Genomic DNA, 18519 nt, shown 5'->3' with positions numbered 1-18519 from the left:
TCCATACTGCACTAGATATGTTTCTTCCATATCTCATCATGCTCCCTTTCTTCCTTATATCTATTATTGTTATTGATATTCATTACTTGGTATATGTGCATAACATTACTTAAATTGTTACTTTTATTCAGTATAAGCCGTACTTTCCTTCTATAATTCTCTTCTACTACTTTACTAATATATCTTCTCATTTATTTGGCCATTTTATTTCCAATGTTTTTTCTAGTTTTTGTATATTAGAGAAAATATATAACTCTTCACTTTCTGAAACTGGCAAATCTCAGCATATATTCTCTAGTTCCTTCCATTTCCTTCCATATTGCATATTTTTTTTAATAAGGCTAGTTAAAATTGCATTACTAAATGTATTCTTACCTATAAATGTGGAGTTAAAAATAAAAATAAATGTATAAAATACTTTCAATTAAACCAATAACACTGTATGAAATGCTTATAGATTACAAATTAAATTATATTGTATAATCACTTATAATATTAAAAGAACACAAAAAGTCTTACCTAGTATTGTTTTATCAGCACATTGCATAGTAAAATTAAAAATTATAAAAATGTTTGTTTTTATTTTGCAGAACTTATTTTTTTCTTTTCTTTTTTTTTATAAGAACACTGTACTCAATTTGTAAACCAGTATCTTGATGCTGATTCATATAAAATTCCTTCTGAAAAGTACATCAAGACTATTATTCATTGATTTCAATTGGTTGCTGCTTTAGAATAAGAACTCAAAGTATTTCTATTTTATTAAATTTCAGGTAAAATGATAAGCACAATAAAATGTATTACATGTATCTTTTAGTTTAATTATTATAAGATAATATAAACATAATATTTTATTTTATGCTTTGTGGGTGGTAAACTATAACTCACTAAATTAAATAAATAAATACTATCACTATTTGGACTATATTTATTGAATAAATATTAAGATCAAGACAAAGTAGCTATATTTAAGCTATGACTTTTAATACTTAATTTTTTCATATCAGTAAATTATTTTATATCTTTCTTGTGATTAAATACAAGTTCTCTTGATTTCTAAGCCATGCCAATAATTAATTCTTAAACTGATAGTATAGTTTAAAAAATTGAAATTCTCTAATACTTATTGGAGAGAGACAATGTATCTGCATCATGGACTACTATTTAAAATTTTTGACATTAAGAAATATTGCATATAGCCATAATATAAAATATTGAAAAAATAAAGACAAAACCCAAATTGTCTTCAGAAAATATTGTTATTTCTGAAAAATAAATATAGGCTAATAATAAAAATAATGTACAATTATAAAATATCTAACCATATTTTATATCTAATACTTTATCATATAGTACATAAAAGTTAGAACTGACAAATTTAGCAGTTAGCCAGATACAAAAATCAAACTATATAAATTAGTAGCTTTCCTGTGTACCAACCATGAATCCACTAGGCTTTTTCTATTATATAATACTACCTTGAGGAGCTACCACACCATGGGCCCAACACCAAGTGGGTCAATAGACCATGGACTGAAACCTTCAAAAATTAGAGCCTAGAAAGTGTTTTCTCTATGATAGCTAATTATCTCAAATATTTTGTTTCAGTATAAAAAAAGAAGCTGACAAATGCACATTATGGAACTTTGAAAATGGAAATCTGAAAAGTTCTTCACAAGTCTCAATTCACTGACAAGTGTTCATATTAATCCATATAAGAAATATGATGATTTAGGTTATGCATATACTTATCAAAAAGAATTTCTATGTTGCCTCAAATGAAGCAATATGGCAGTATTCTAATAATGACCTGTGCCAATTATGGTCTCTTGGTAATATAATGCTAAATATCATTTTTTTTACCATAACAATGTAGATTTAGTGATCAATTTAGAAAATCTTTAGGAAATTACTGTATTTCCACAACATGCCTTAAAATAGAGTCATCTTTAAACCAGTATAAAACTTATTCCTACCATTATACCTTGAGTTTTGAAACATGTTTTTATTTAAAAGCAAATGTGATTTCATATACCAAGTTTGTAACTTGAATCACATTATCTTTTAAATAAGATGTTTATTTTTCTCTAATGAGTGTAAGTTTTTAAATTTTGAAGTGTATTACATTTTAATATGAACTGTTTTTGTGAAAAAAATCAATGCAATAATAGGTAAATATTATACTTTGAGGCCAGAGAGATAATAAGGGAATGTAAGTCATAAAATACTATTCTTTGAGTTTAACAATATTTACATATTAAATTATTTAAGCATCATTTGTTTTTCAACCTTTGTCTTAAATCTATGTATAAACTCTGAAAGTCTTATCCAGGAAAACCTCATGCTTTGTACAGATCTATCAAAAGAGCAGCTCAGTATTTGACATATCTTCCTTTCCTGAATGGAGAAAATATGACTCCATTACATTACAGACTTTCTGAAACCTTCCTGTCATCATCATGGTGATGATAGCTCATCTCATTATTCTGGAATGTTTGGTTTGACCAATTAATTCCTGAGATAAAATTGTGAAAACTTTGAATTCTATCACCTTTTCCTAATAAGTTTGTATATACTTTAATAATAAAATACTTTTGGAGAAAATGCAGATGATCTTACCTTTAAACAAATTCACTTTCATGCAAATGTGATTCTTTATAAATAATCAAGAGTCAATAAGTGAAAAACAAAAGTAAAGACACAACTTCTACATAAAATGGTTCACCTTTTATTTGAACTAAAATCAAATGAATCTGAAAATATTTCAAAAATTGGTAAAATAATTGATAAAAATAAAAACAGATTAAAAACAAACCTCATTATTAAGGTGTCAGAAAATGTGTGTAGGTTAGATTAGAATTGAAAGTAACTGAAAGAGTCTTGATATAAGTCCCAATGCATAGTGTGAAAAGGGAAATTAATATTTTCTCATAACCTTTAGACATAAGAAAAATAAAAACAAAATAGTCCAGTGATTCAGTGAGATCATTTAACATGAACTTTTAAGAATTTAAATTTTTTTTCTATAATTTGTGGACTCAGAAGGTTGTCTCCAAAATAACAAGGATTATTCACAGTGGGGACCTAGTATCTGTTGCCAATTACCATGCAGTAGTAGCAGCTTGTCCTGATGTAACACAGCATGAATTTTTCTCAGTAGATAATAAAGTTGATTTTTCCTGCCTTTGTTTTGGTGGTATATACAATATTAACCCAGGATTAAGGTTGTTAAAATGAAACATGCTTTCATTGTTTGCAAACCCAATTTCTCTATAAACTACTTTTGTTCCCATTTTATTTCAAGACTCTCAAACACCTAGAATAAACATTTAAATCACTTTCTTCTAATTTGTTACTGCCTTTTTGTAAATCAAGATACTAATTCAAAGTGGTTTTTACCTTAATATAATTATATTTATTTTTATGAACTATTGAAAATTATTTGCTAGTATTAGCTAATTATATAATAGATTAAAAATAAGTATTACACAGTTATTTAAAATATTTGAGTAAGCTCAATGTTCTTAATTTTATCATAATAATATCTCTGTATTGATTTTGTTCAGAAAAATTAAATTTCTTGGATATAAAGTAATAGAATTTCTATTGACCAACAAATTTTTGTGTGTTTTCATAAATTAATAAAAACAACTTAATCACTAAGCTAATATTATTTTATCTTCACTGAGAAGAAAAGGTTAGTGTAATAATAATAAATAATGACAAAGCAACAAGTGTATTATCTACATCAGTGACCTCAAATTTTAGCATTCACCAGAATCACTGGGATAATTTGTTAAAACACAGATAGGTAGCTGGACATGATAATATATATTATTTACACAAGTAATTTGGAGGCTGAAACAGGAGAATGAAGGTTTGAGAAAATCTGGGTAACTTTGTGAGACCTTGTTTAAAACTAATAATCATAGTAGAGCTGAGAGTATAGCTCAGGGGTTGCATGTTTTTGAGTTCAACCCCTAGTACTATAGAATTAACAAAAAAGAATTAAAACAGGTTGATAGGCTCCATCTTTTATTTCTTTTTTATTCAGAGTCTAGAGTAGTGCTTCAGAATTTGTATTTTCAATAAGATATTAAATGATGCTGATGATACCCACACCCCTAGAATATTGAATGAAATAGCAGTAAGAATAACATTATAAAATGCTATGCATTTTTTGCAGTTCCATCTGCAAAAAAATTCTAAAAAATGTTAAAATAAAAATAAATGTTCCTATGGTGATTACATAGGTCCCATTGTGCAAACCTTCTATTCCACCCTTTTTGAGAAAAAGAAATGAAGAGAAATTGGTTGACAGAAAGAAACAAATAAATAGCAAGAATTGAGGCTTATTTGTTACAATCATATCACACATATATGTACCTATATTATAGATTTTAAGAGAATAAAATATTGAGAACAAAAGATAGGCTAGTAGATTATCTTCTTCTTTGTAATATTTTTCCCAGTTGGTCTTATTGGCTTTCCTAGAAGCAGAGAGAATGAGTATGCAGCAAGCCTCTGTGGAGGCTCTGTGTTCTTTATATCACCACCTATGTGTTTAGGACAAAAAACAGAAAAATTAGAAAAGCTAAAGTTCTATCCTGCAATGGTTAAATTTATGTGTTAACTTGACATGGGCACTGTATTTGGGGAAATTGTTCAAAGATAAGTCTTGCTGTGCAATTGAGGGTGTTACTGTGTAAGAAAATATTGGAATCAGTAGACTGAATAAAGCCAGTTTTTTTTTTTCCTAAAATGGATAATAGTCACCCAATCAGGTGAATAAAAGAATGACACAAGGCTAAGTTAGAAATTTTTTTTTTCCCTGATTGTCTTCACTTGACCACTAGTGGACTCTAACTGAAACATTGATTCTTCTGGGTCTTCATCTTGCATTTGGCATATCTTAGGAGTTCTAGCCACTGTAATAATGTGAGCTACTTCCTTATATTTAATGTCTCCCCAGATAATATATGATACATAAATACATACATACATACATACATACATACATACATACATACATTCATGATAGATAGATAAACAATAGATAGATGATGGATAGATGACAGATAGATACCAAATTGTTTCATTTCTCTGGAGAACCTTAATAAAATTTACTTAATAAAAAACATCCGAAATGGTGGTTGTTCTATAAAATTATTTAATATAGACATTGAGACTAACTTTTATATTCCTCTCAGTGGTCATTGATCAGATGCCAGTTGGCTCTTTCTGGCTATGTGCTTTCCATGGAAAGGTCTGAAAGGTAAAAACTGTCAGCTGCAGCATTGCCAGCACTCTCCAGAGCACCCCCTGGCATCCAAAAATACTTTTGATAAGACTTGCAAGGCTGCATTGTTTTTACTTTTATTTGACCATATATATGACTTTCTTCCAAATTTTGTTAACCCAGTCATCTAATATTTAAATCGCCAATCTCTTGGCCAACTGCCTGATTATTTGTCACTGCCTACAGGACTGCTGTTTTCAGCAATACATTTAACTGTAGGTGTTAAAGAGCAGAAGTCTATTTTTCTCTAGCAACCACATACTAAACCAAATCATTATTAACCAAGATCAGCAATTCAATAAGGTCAGCAGATCCCCATGGACCCTTTCCTAACCATAAGCTGAGAAAGGCCACAATGAAATGGAGGGTTGATCCACTAGCTGTGTCCGCAGGACCTGTTTATGTCCTGTTTTGTTATTATATACCCTCCATCTATGGTGTCTTGCTTATGTGTAACTGACCTTTTCATTTGTTAGGTTTGAAGCAGCTCATCTCAAAATGGGTGAATCACTGCATGTTGTCACTGGATGACCCAGAAACATATGTTCCAATTTTGACAGGGCTCTGTGACATAGTTTGTCAGAACCCAGAACACACAGACATTTGAAATGGATAAATACTGTAGCCTTACTCAGCAGTGTAGGTTCCTGTATTTTACTTATTCTAAATAGGATTCTGTAGGTCCCACACAGCATATTTTATCACTACTGATAGATCTAATATCATTTTTCTTTAACCCAATCAAGACTCACAGTCTTTTCCTACTCTGAACCTTATTTAAATGTGGCAGATTTTATTCTACCTTATGTACAGATTAGAGCTCCTGCCCAAGAAAATGGTCTGATATTCCACTGAGGAGCAACTGAGGGAATTATTATTTCCTGTGAATCTGTATGTCCACTCTTTTATGGGACATAAATGAGGCTGGCTCATTTATGGATACTTGGAGAGAGAAAAATGAATTTTTAGTGGTATGGCTCTATGAAATCTTCATCACCAATACCATTAGTGTTATTGATTGACCAGTCTCCTTCTCATCTGGTTCCTCTCCTCTAGATGTGTTGCTCTTTAATTAACTTTCCCCTTTGGTTTTCTAAAGGTCAGATCTTTTGGCTACCTTGTCAATTGTGCTCACTGTGTCCTTCTTGACTACATAATTTAAGTGTTATCACTTGGATTTTGTTATTTAAATATTATTTCATCTTTCTTACTATTGGTAAACTAAGTTTTGAAGTGGTTCCTTCTAACTCTGTCTCTTAACGAACACCATGTGATGATAAGATTCAGGAGAACTAGCATAAATGAAAGTTTTAACCCAAAGAAAATAAAACATAAAATTGATTAACAGTAAGATGTAGATATAAATATAGATATATACATATGTAATTTACAGATTGCACCATACAGGCAAGAACCCAGTTACAAATTGAGCACTGAACTTCCAAATGATGCTTGGAAACTTCTCAATATTTCTTTAACTATGTCTTGACTCTCCTTCAGTAATTATTCAACTGGAAGTAGTTATATGCTATAATCTACCTGTCAGGTTCTCTTTTCTGAATATTTTCATGCATACAGCTAATCTTTGCAGTGGAATATTTTGTTTCTACTTTAATTTCTCTAGACCATTCTTCTCCAAATATTTTAAAAATTAAATTTATTTTTCCAGGCGTGGTGGCACACACTTGTAATCCCAGTACTTGGGATGCTGAGATAGGAGAATGACGCAGGTTCGAAGCAAGCCTCAGCTATTTAGTGAGACTGTCAGCAATTTAGTAAGAACTTGTTTCCAAATAAAATACAAAATATGTCTGGGAGTGTAGCCCAAATATAGAAAGCCTCTGGGTTCCATTCTCAGCATCACAAAAATTATTTTAAATAGCACCTAAAAACAAAAAAATGTGCATATTTATGGGTATAATGCAATATTTTGGCACATATGTATATTTTATAATTATTAAATTAGATAAAACAGTTTTATCAGCTCAAACACTACCTCATTTAGTGAAAACATTCAAAATTATTTCTCATAGCTTTTTTAAATATTCTCAAAATTTTAAAGACATATAATTATGATTGCAGTGCATCCTAAGGCTCTGCAGTAGGTGACATATTAAATAAAGTCTATATCCATATTTATTTAATATCAATAGTCCTCCATACTCTTAATAAACTTAATACTTCACCATGTAAGATATGTTCTGGCTTAACCCTAATTAGAGGGCTTATATCCAGGAGGTTACATGGTTGTATATCTTGAGAAATTTGTATTGTTTCTTTTTATTCTTTAGGTTTAGAAATTAAACTTCTTTGAAACCTAGATTCTCTTATGATTCAGTTGTGTTTCTGGTTCTAAATGTTGATCTCTTCCTGAATAACATGAGTATCCCTTATAAGCTGCCAACTTTGATATCATTTTAATAAATATGATGTAAATATTGAATGATGCAAATTCATAATGTTATCTCTGAAATCAATGATTAAATATCTTAGGCCTTTTATGGTCTTTGTAAATTCTTTTTATTACTCTTATTATAATTACTGATTTTCCTACATTTCTAAAATAATTCATTTAGTACATTGCCAGTGCATATCTTTCTTGTCACTAATGAAACTTTAAACAATGTGTTACTAACTCATGCCAAGCACAAGTACTATCCATGCTGACATACCAACAACCAACCCTTTATTACTGAGCCTTAGATAGTAATTCAGCACCAATATCTCATCTTTCTGCTTTCTCAGATATCAGTTATGGAATCATTGCTGAATGTCATACTTACAAATAAGCATATACTATGAAGTAAAGATGAACAATATCTGTTTAAAATGAAGAAAGTGTGATTGTGCAGAGGGAGAAGATGCAATTCAGTAAGTTTCAGATAACTATATAGGGATACTGAAAACGAAATAGCCCCTTCAGGGATGTGTTATGATTAAAGAAGAAACATAATCTTTTTAAATTCACTAGATACAGAAATAGGTAAAAAGTTGAAAAAATGATTTTCTGAAACAAGAGGCAATTCTAAACTCTGTGGAAGCCTTAGGCATGTTATCCAGCTTTACTTCTTGCAGCCAGGAGAATAGTCACTTCACAAGGAGAGAAAATCTGGATGTTACATTATTTTCTTCCTTATATTGGCAGAGGTATTCCTGTTTCCATTTTATGGAGAAAGTTATCATGAATTAAAATTTTTTTTTCTAAACTGTATGTAATATTTACTTTGATTCTTGCTATTATTCTGTAGCTCATATTAGTTGATTCAGTTCTAAAGGTTACTGCAAATATCTCTGAAGTTATTTCAAAAAGTTTTTTTTATTTTATATTATTTTTTCTATGTTAAATATCAAGTAGTCAATGACAATGTATTCACTTTGGCTCCTCTTATTTATTTAATATTTGGGGGATTATTATTTTCTCTAAAGTAAATGTTTCCCCTGAGCACTGAATTGTTTCCTATTTTTTCCCAGGAAATTTGTCATGTAATTATCTATTATCTCTAAAATTTTTCTCAGTTTATGAGACCCCTGGAGAAACCGGACCCAGTAAGACGCTGGGTTCTGGGCAGGGGTCGCGGGCTGGGCACGCCAGATGGGGCCCGGGTTGCGGGACTCTGGGCCCCAGGCAGAACTGCGAGTAGCACGCCAGACCCCTGGAGAAACCAGGCCCAGTAAGACGCTGGGTTCTGGGCAGGGGTCGCGGGCGGGGCACGCCAGATGGGGCCCGGGTCGCGGGACTCTGGGCCCCGGCCGAACTGCGCGTAGCACGCCAGACCCCTGGAGAAACCGGACGCAGTAAGACACTGGGTTCTGGGCGGGGGTCGCGGGCTGGGCACGCCAGATGGGGCCCGGGTCGCGGGACTCTGGGCTCCGGCCGAACTGCGCATAGCACGCCAGACCCCTGGAGAAACCAGACCCAGTAAGACGCTGGGTTCTGGGCGGGGGTCACGGGCTGGGCACGCCAGATGGGGCCCGGGTCGCGGGACTCTGGGCCCCAGGCAGAACTGCGAGTAGCACGCCAGACCCCTGGAGAAACCAGGCCCAGTAAGATGCTGGGTTCTGGGCGGGGGTCGAGCACAGGGCACGCCAGCTGGGGCCCGGATTGCGGGACTCTGGGTCCCGGCTGAACTGCGAGTAGCACGTCAGACCCCTGGAGAAACCGGGCCCAGAACAGAAAAAGATAAAGAAAAACATCGGAGAGGTGGTAAGAAAGCCGTCATGGATGCCAGGACACTGGAGATGCAGAAAAAACTTATCTAAATGCACTGGAACTTATGGAAAAATTCGCCGTGAAAGAGGACTGCTATTTCTCTATATTGTTAAGAATCTCAGACATCACATATAAGGAGAGAGTTTAGCGGAGACCAAGGAGAAATGCGGTGTTGAAAGAGTTCTTCGCTATGGTGGTGGAGACTTGTATTCAGGAGAAGCAGAAACCGGATCTTACCAACTTTATTTTTTTGGAGAAATTACACCAAATGTCGAATGCTACCATCACGCATGCTTCGGAACACTGGACAACATTCAGAGTGGAAAAAGAGCCTGAGAAGGATTTGAAACGGTGGAGGCAGTGGCAATGCCAGTGGCCAATATTCGGGGGAGGCAGAGATCTGATACATTACAACTGGAACCTTTGAAATAATAACCACAGAGACAGTGATCGGAACCTGCTGAGGGGTTAGGCGGGCGCCGGGGCCAGTGGCCGACATCGGAGCTTACTGTGAGGCAAGGCCACTACTGAGGCCTCCGTGGCCGGGATTGGAACCTGCAGAGGGGTTAGACCGATGCTGGGGCCAGCGAGGCCGGCATTGGAGCCTGCCATGATGCAAGGCTTGTGCTAGGGCCTCCGAGGTCGGGTCCGGAACTTGCTGAGGGGTTAGGCCGGTGCTGGGGTCAGCGAGGCCGGCATCGGAGCCTGCCGTGAGGCAAGGCCAGTGTTGGGGTCCCCGAGGATGGGACCGGAGCCTGCTGAGGGGTTAGGCCGGTGCTGGGGCCAGCGAGGCTGGCATCAGAGCCTGCCATGAGGCAAGGCCGGTACTTGGGCCTCCGAGGCCAGGATAAGAGCCTGCCGAGGGGTTAGGCCGGTGCTGGGGCCAGCGAGGCCTGCATCGGAGCCTGCCGAGGGGTTAGGCCGGTGCTGGGGCCAGCGAGGCCGGCATCGGAGTCTGCCGTGAGGCAAGGCCGGTACTGGGGCCTCCGAGGCCAGGATAAGAGCCTGCTGAGGGGTTAGGCCGGTGCTGGGGCCAGCGAGGCCGGCATCGGAGCCTGCCTTGATGCAAAGCCAGTGCTGGGGCCTTCAAATCCGGAATCTGAGCCTGCCAAGGGGTTAGGCCGGTGCTGGGGCCAGCGAGGCCGGCATCGGAGCCTGCCTTGAGGCAAGGCCGTACTGGGGCCCTCGAGGCCGGGATCGGAGCCTGCTGAGGGGTTAGGCCGCTGCTGGGGCCAGTGAGGCCGGCATCGGAGCCTGCCTTGAGGCAAGGCCGGTACTGGGGCCTCCGAGGCCAGGATAAGAGCCTGCCGAGGGGTTAGGCCGGTGCTGGGGCCAGCGAGGCCGGCATCGGAGCCTGCCTTGAGGCAAGGCCGGTACTGGGGCCTCGAGGCCAGGATAAGAGCCTGCCGAGGGGTTAGACCGGTGCTGGGGCCAGCGAGGCCGGCATCGGAGCCTGCCTTGAGGCAAGGCCGGTACTGGGGCCTCGAGGCCAGGATAAGAGCCTGCCGAGGGGTTAGACCGGTGCTGGGGCCAGCGAGGCCGGCATCAGAGCCTGCCTTGAGGCAAGGCCGGTACTGGGGCCTCCGAGGCCAGGATAAGAGCCTGCCGAGGGGTTAGGCCAGTGCTGGGGCCAGCGAGGCCGGCATCGGAGCCTGCCTTGAGGCAAGGCCGGTACTGGGGCCTCGAGGCCAGGATAAGAGCCTGCCGAGGGGTTAGGCCGGTGCTGGGGCCAACGAGGCCGGCAGCGGAGCCTGCCGTGAGGCATGACCAGTGCTGGGGCCTCCGAGGCCAGGATCGGAGCCTGCCGTGAGGCAAGGCCGGTACTGGGGCCTCCGAGGCCAGGATAAGAGCCTGCTGAGGGGTTAGGCCGGTGCTGGTGCCAGCGAGGCCGGCATCGGAGCCTACCTTGAGGCATGACCAGTGCTGGGGCCTCCGAGGCCGGGATCGGAGCCTGCCGAGGGGTTAGGCTGGTGCTGGGGCCAGCGAGGCCGGCATCGGAGCCTGCCTTGAGGCAAGGCCGGTACTGGGGCCTCAGAAGCCGGGATCGGAGCCTGCCGAGGGGTTAGGCCGCTGCTGGGGCCAGCGAGGCCGGCATCGGAGCCTGCCTTGAGGCAAGGCCGGTACTGGGGCCTCCGAGGCCAGGATAAGAGCCTGCCGAGGGGTTAGGCCGGTGCTGGGGCCAGCGAGGCCGGCATCGGAGCCTGCCTTGAGGCAAGGCCGGTACTGGGGCCTCGAGGCCAGGATAAGAGCCTGCCGAGGGGTTAGGCCGGTGCTGGGGCCAGCGAGGCCGGCATCGGAGCCTGCCGTGAGGCAAGGCCGGTACTGGGGCCTCCAAGGCCAGGATAAGAGCTTGCCGAGGGGTTAGGCCGGTGCTGGGGCCAACGAGGCCGGCAGCGGAGCCTGCCGTGAGGCATGACCAGTGCTGGGGCCTCCGAGGCCAGGATCGGAGCCTGCCGTGAGGCAAGGCCGGTACTGGGGCCTCCAAGGCCAGGATAAGAGCTTGCCGAGGGGTTAGGCCGGTGCTGGGGCCAGCGAGGCCGGCATCGGAGCCTGCCTTGAGGCATGACCAGTGCTGGGGCCTCCGAGGCCGGGATCGGAGCCTGCCGAGGGGTTAGGCCGGTGCTGGGGCCAGCGAGGCCGGCATCGGAGTCTGCCGTGAGGCAAGGCCGGTACTGGGGCCTCCGAGGCCAGGATAAGAGCCTGCTGAGGGGTTAGGCCGCTGCTGGGGCCAGTGAGGCCGGCATCGGAGCCTGCCGTGAGGCAAGGCCGGTACTGGGGCCTCCGAGGCCAGGATAAGAGCCTGCCGAGGGGTTAGGCCGGTGCTGGGGCCAGAGAGGCCGGCATCGGAGCCTGCCTTGAGGCATGACCAGTGCTGGGGCCTCCGAGGCCGGGATTGGAGCCTGCCGAGGGGTTAGGCCGGTGCTGGGGCCAGCGAGGCCGGCATCGGAGCCTGCCTTGAGGCAAGGCCGGTACTGGCGCCTCGAGGCCAGGATAAGAGCCTGCCGAGGGGTTAGGCCGGTGCTGGGGCCAGCGAGGCCGGCAGCAGAGCCTGCCGTGAGGCAAGGCCGTTACTGGGGCCTCCAAGGCCAGGATAAGAGCTTGCCGAGGGGTTAGGCCAGTGCTGGGGCCAGCGAGGCCGGCATCGGAGCCTGCCGTGAGGCAAGGCCGGTACTGGGGCCTCGAGGCCAGGATAAGAGCCTGCCGAGGGGTTAGGCCGGTGCTGGGGCCAGCGAGGCCGGCATCGGAGCCTGCCGTGAGGCAAGGCCGGTACTGGGGCCTCCAAGGCCAGGATAAGAGCTTGCCGAGGGGTTAGGCCGGTGCTGGGGCCAACGAGGCCTGCAGCGGAGCCTGCCTTGAGGCATGACCAGTGCTGGGGCCTCCGAGGCCGGGATCGGAGCCTGCCAAGGGGTTAGGCCGGTGCTGGGGCCAGCGAGGCCGGCATCGGAGCCTGCCGTGAGGCAAGGCCGGTACAGGGTCCTCCGAGGCCAGGATAAGAGCCTGCCGAGGGGTTAGGCCAGTGCTGGGGCCAGTGAGGCCGGCATCGGAGCCTGCCTTGAGGCAAGGCCGGTACTGGGGCCTCTAGGCCAGGATAAGAGCCTGCCGAGGGGTTAGGCCGGTGCTGGGGCCAGCGAGGCTGGCAGCGGAGCCTGCCGTGAGGCATGACCAGTGCTGGGGCCTCCGAGGCCGGGATCGGAGCATGCCGAGGGGTTAGGCCGGTGCTGGGGCCAGCGAGGCCGGCATCGGAGCCTGCCGTGAGGCAAGGCCGGTACAGGGTCCTCGAGGCCAGGATAAGAGCCTGCCGAGGGGTTAGACCGGTGCTGGGGCCAGCGAGGCCGGCATCAGAGCCTGCCTTGAGGCAAGGCCGGTACTGGGGCCTCCGAGGCCAGGATAAGAGCCTGCCGAGGGGTTAGGCCAGTGCTGGGGCCAGCGAGGCCGGCATCGGAGCCTGCCTTGAGGCAAGGCCGGTACTGGGGCCTCGAGGCCAGGATAAGAGCCTGCCGAGGGGTTAGGCCGGTGCTGGGGCCAACGAGGCCGGCAGCGGAGCCTGCCGTGAGGCATGACCAGTGCTGGGGCCTCCGAGGCCAGGATCGGAGCCTGCCGTGAGGCAAGGCCGGTACTGGGGCCTCCGAGGCCAGGATAAGAGCCTGCTGAGGGGTTAGGCCGGTGCTGGTGCCAGCGAGGCCGGCATCGGAGCCTACCTTGAGGCATGACCAGTGCTGGGGCCTCCGAGGCCGGGATCGGAGCCTGCCGAGGGGTTAGGCTGGTGCTGGGGCCAGCGAGGCCGGCATCGGAGCCTGCCTTGAGGCAAGGCCGGTACTGGGGCCTCAGAAGCCGGGATCGGAGCCTGCCGAGGGGTTAGGCCGCTGCTGGGGCCAGCGAGGCCGGCATCGGAGCCTGCCTTGAGGCAAGGCCGGTACTGGGGCCTCCGAGGCCAGGATAAGAGCCTGCCGAGGGGTTAGGCCGGTGCTGGGGCCAGCGAGGCCGGCATCGGAGCCTGCCTTGAGGCAAGGCCGGTACTGGGGCCTCGAGGCCAGGATAAGAGCCTGCCGAGGGGTTAGGCCGGTGCTGGGGCCAGCGAGGCCGGCATCGGAGCCTGCCGTGAGGCAAGGCCGGTACTGGGGCCTCCAAGGCCAGGATAAGAGCTTGCCGAGGGGTTAGGCCGGTGCTGGGGCCAACGAGGCCGGCAGCGGAGCCTGCCGTGAGGCATGACCATTGCTGGGGCCTCCGAGGCCAGGATCGGAGCCTGCCGTGAGGCAAGGCCGGTACTGGGGCCTCCAAGGCCAGGATAAGAGCTTGCCGAGGGGTTAGGCCGGTGCTGGGGCCAGCGAGGCCGGCATCGGAGCCTGCCTTGAGGCATGACCAGTGCTGGGGCCTCCGAGGCCGGGATCGGAGCCTGCCGAGGGGTTAGGCCGGTGCTGGGGCCAGCGAGGCCGGCATCGGAGTCTGCCGTGAGGCAAGGCCGGTACTGGGGCCTCCGAGGCCAGGATAAGAGCCTGCTGAGGGGTTAGGCCGCTGCTGGGGCCAGTGAGGCCGGCATCGGAGCCTGCCGTGAGGCAAGGCCGGTACTGGGGCCTCCGAGGCCAGGATAAGAGCCTGCCGAGGGGTTAGGCCGGTGCTGGGGCCAGAGAGGCCCCCATCGGAGCCTGCCTTGAGGCATGACCAGTGCTGGGGCCTCCGAGGCCGGGATTGGAGCCTGCCGAGGGGTTAGGCCGGTGCTGGGGCCAGCGAGGCCGGCATCGGAGCCTGCCTTGAGGCAAGGCCGGTACTGGCGCCTCGAGGCCAGGATAAGAGCCTGCCGAGGGGTTAGGCCGGTGCTGGGGCCAGCGAGGCCGGCAGCAGAGCCTGCCGTGAGGCAAGGCCGTTACTGGGGCCTCCAAGGCCAGGATAAGAGCTTGCCGAGGGGTTAGGCCAGTGCTGGGGCCAGCGAGGCCGGCATCGGAGCCTGCCGTGAGGCAAGGCCGGTACTGGGGCCTCGAGGCCAGGATAAGAGCCTGCCGAGGGGTTAGGCCGGTGCTGGGGCCAGCGAGGCCGGCATCGGAGCCTGCCGTGAGGCAAGGCCGGTACTGGGGCCTCCAAGGCCAGGATAAGAGCTTGCCGAGGGGTTAGGCCGGTGCTGGGGCCAACGAGGCCTGCAGCGGAGCCTGCCTTGAGGCATGACCAGTGCTGGGGCCTCCGAGGCCGGGATCGGAGCCTGCCAAGGGGTTAGGCCGGTGCTGGGGCCAGCGAGGCCGGCATCGGAGCCTGCCGTGAGGCAAGGCCGGTACAGGGTCCTCCGAGGCCAGGATAAGAGCCTGCCGAGGGGTTAGGCCAGTGCTGGGGCCAGTGAGGCCGGCATCGGAGCCTGCCTTGAGGCAAGGCCGGTACTGGGGCCTCTAGGCCAGGATAAGAGCCTGCCGAGGGGTTAGGCCGGTGCTGGGGCCAGCGAGGCTGGCAGCGGAGCCTGCCGTGAGGCATGACCAGTGCTGGGGCCTCCGAGGCCGGGATCGGAGCATGCCGAGGGGTTAGGCCGGTGCTGGGGCCAGCGAGGCCGGCATCGGAGCCTGCCGTGAGGCAAGGCCGGTACAGGGTCCTCCGAGGCCAGGATAAGAGCCTGCCAAGGGGTTAAGCCGGTTTTGGGGCCAGTGAGGCCGTCATCGGAGCCTGCTGTGAGACATTACCAGTGTTGGGGCCTCCAAGGTCGGGACCAAAGCCAGCTTAGGGGTTTGACCGGTTCAGGGGCCAGCGAGACCAGAACTGGGTCCTCCCATGAGGCAAGGCCGCTGCTTGAGCCAGCGAGGTCTGGATCAGTCCACTGAGTAGCCAGGCCACTACTGGGACCATCAAGAGTGGGATTGGTACTTGCAACGCAGCATGCACAGAGAAATATCGCAGAAAATATAAATCAGACGCTTCTCTTAATCAGCAATAACTAGGAGGAAAAGGGCAACAGGAAGAGGTTGAGCTATAGAAAGGGCCCTATAGTGAAGCAACTAATGTGACCAATCAGAGGGTATGTAATACTGGAGGACGGAGCCTCTTTAAAACGCAGGAGGTACATAAACAAATGTATCAAAGTAAATCACCAAAGAAGTGTGGGACGAAGGGAGGGGGAGGGAATGGGACGGGGGCTGGAGGAGGGCTAATTGGATGATGTGTGCTTGTATATCCTCTCAAGTCTTGTACTCCAATGTGATTGATATATGACTACAATGCACCAATTTAAAAAATAAATTAATTAAAAAAAAAAATAAATAAAGACATTACTTTAAAAAAAATAAATTGCTAAGACTGAAAAAAAAAATAAATAAATCATCAAACGCTTGGTATCAGACAAAAAAAAATAAAATTTTTCTCAGTTTATAATTTCTATATAATGAAATATTATAGTGTTAGTCACTTACAAAGGCATTGACTCACTATCTCTTGATTTCTATTGTTCTAGAATTCAAGCATGACTTATCTGGATTAAAACATCTTTGACTGGAGTTCTAAGTTCATGTGCTTCTTTGGCAGAATTAAGTATTTGGTATAGGACTAAAGTCATTTTTTTTTAAGTTTTAGCTGGTGGCCTCTACTATAAATTATAATAGCATAAGTTCCAAGTCTTATTTTGCTTACCTCCCCTTTTTCAGGAAAAAAATACTCAGCATTTTCTTGCAAAATCTACCTCCTTTTAGTAAATAAAAAAGGATTTACCTTCTTTATATCTATATTTTTCCAAGGCCTGATGGTGTCACACACTTTGTGAAATACTTTAATTTTATATTATTCTTTAGCTAACTCTACACCATTTGCATTCAAACATTTATATTTATACATTGCATAAATTTCAATAAGTGAATGTATTGCAACTACTATTATAGAAATTAAAATTTATATCAACAACCAAATTCACCAAGAGTAAAATTAGCTAAATTATCTAGTATTTTAATTACAGCAAGCATATATAATTATAAAAAGAGTCTAAAAAAGAAGACCTTTGAATCAATCTCTCATATAAAATATTTATGTATATTTTATAATTGCATTGCTAGAATAAAAGTATAAATCATACCTACTTTTATAAGCATATATATGGAAGAATTTTTTATCAAAAGAGAGGTAAATGTAATTTATTACTTTTTTACATTTTTGTAACAATTTAATAACTTTGGACAGAAGAACATGAATCTATCTATTATTAATTAAAGTTATTTTCTTGTATTTAGCCTTTGAAATTATCACAGATCACCAGAAAACTCATGGGAGGATTTTATACTCTGAGATTTCAGTCAGTGATGCTTATCTGTAATTAATGGCATATGTATTTTTTTTCTATTCAGGCTATTGCTTCTTTAAATTTTGATACTTTTTTAGTATACAAGAATTCCCATGATGTGAAAGTAACATTGAAATTGAGTTGGGGGTCATAAAGGAGGAAAACACCAGCCAAGTTATTAAAGGACTCTTTAATTAAACTGGTATCTTCAGGTGAGGTCTGCCGATCATGGGGGAAGGTACTGATGATGGAGCAGCAGAGCAATGCATTCAGCAGAATTATGGTTGGTCTGCAGAATCACGTGGCAGAGATGCATTGAGATTTATGTAGTCAGGGTTTTGAGGTGGAGATAGCAGCATGAGAATGCTGGTCCTCTCACGACATCTGGAATCTCACGCCCTCTGGAGTCTACCCTGCGATATTGGGAGTCCTGCAGCATCTCTACTTCTGGCTTCCGGGGTTCCACCTTTTGTCCCTGCTGCGGGGTCTTTTGTTGGGAAGGGAAGACATATCATACCAGCCTTTTGGTTATATTGGATGATGACTGAGTCCATAACAACTTTCTTCTGACAAGGGGCATCATAGGGTCCCCCCTAGGCCAGGAGGGCTCAGTTCCTTCAAAACTATGCTCGGTATGGCTGCAGCAGAAATTAATTGGTGGTTACCCTGGACTGCTTGATAATGTGTGTTCAAATGTAAACAAGTGGACCTGCTGAAATAAAAGCATTAAAGATAATTATGCCAAGAAAAATGGAGCTTAGTGGGCCCCAACATTGTAAAGAAAAGTTTGTCAGGAGGTTGCTATAATGGAGCCCTTTTTTATCTGAGTAAGGAGGTGCCTTTCCTGATGACTGCAGTCTATATGGTATGTGGAGCTTCCAAGAAATACCAAGGGCTTGTGTCACCTGTTGAGTAATGTTAGGAATAAAAGCTGGTACATTATCAGACTATAAGGAATTGGGGAATCCAAACCAAGGGATAATATACAAGCATAGAACATTAACCACGGTGCTGGCTGTCTCATCCTTTGAAGGGGTGAAATCAAGAAATTTCTAAAACAAACAAAAATAGAGATACAACATATCAACCTCTATGACACTTTGAAGGAAGTATTAAGAGAAAAATTTATAGCATTGAGTGCTCACTTAAGATAAACAGAAAATCATCAAATAAATAATCTAATGATGCATCTCAAAGTCCTTGAAAAATAGGCATAATCTAACCCTAAAACCAGTAGATAACAGAATATTATTAAAGTCAGAGCAGAAATAA

Source organism: Muscardinus avellanarius (genome assembly GCF_963383645.1).
Source record: "Muscardinus avellanarius genome assembly, chromosome: 1".
Lineage (NCBI taxonomy): Eukaryota > Metazoa > Chordata > Mammalia > Rodentia > Gliridae > Muscardinus > Muscardinus avellanarius.
This window is presented reverse-complemented; position numbering follows the sequence as displayed.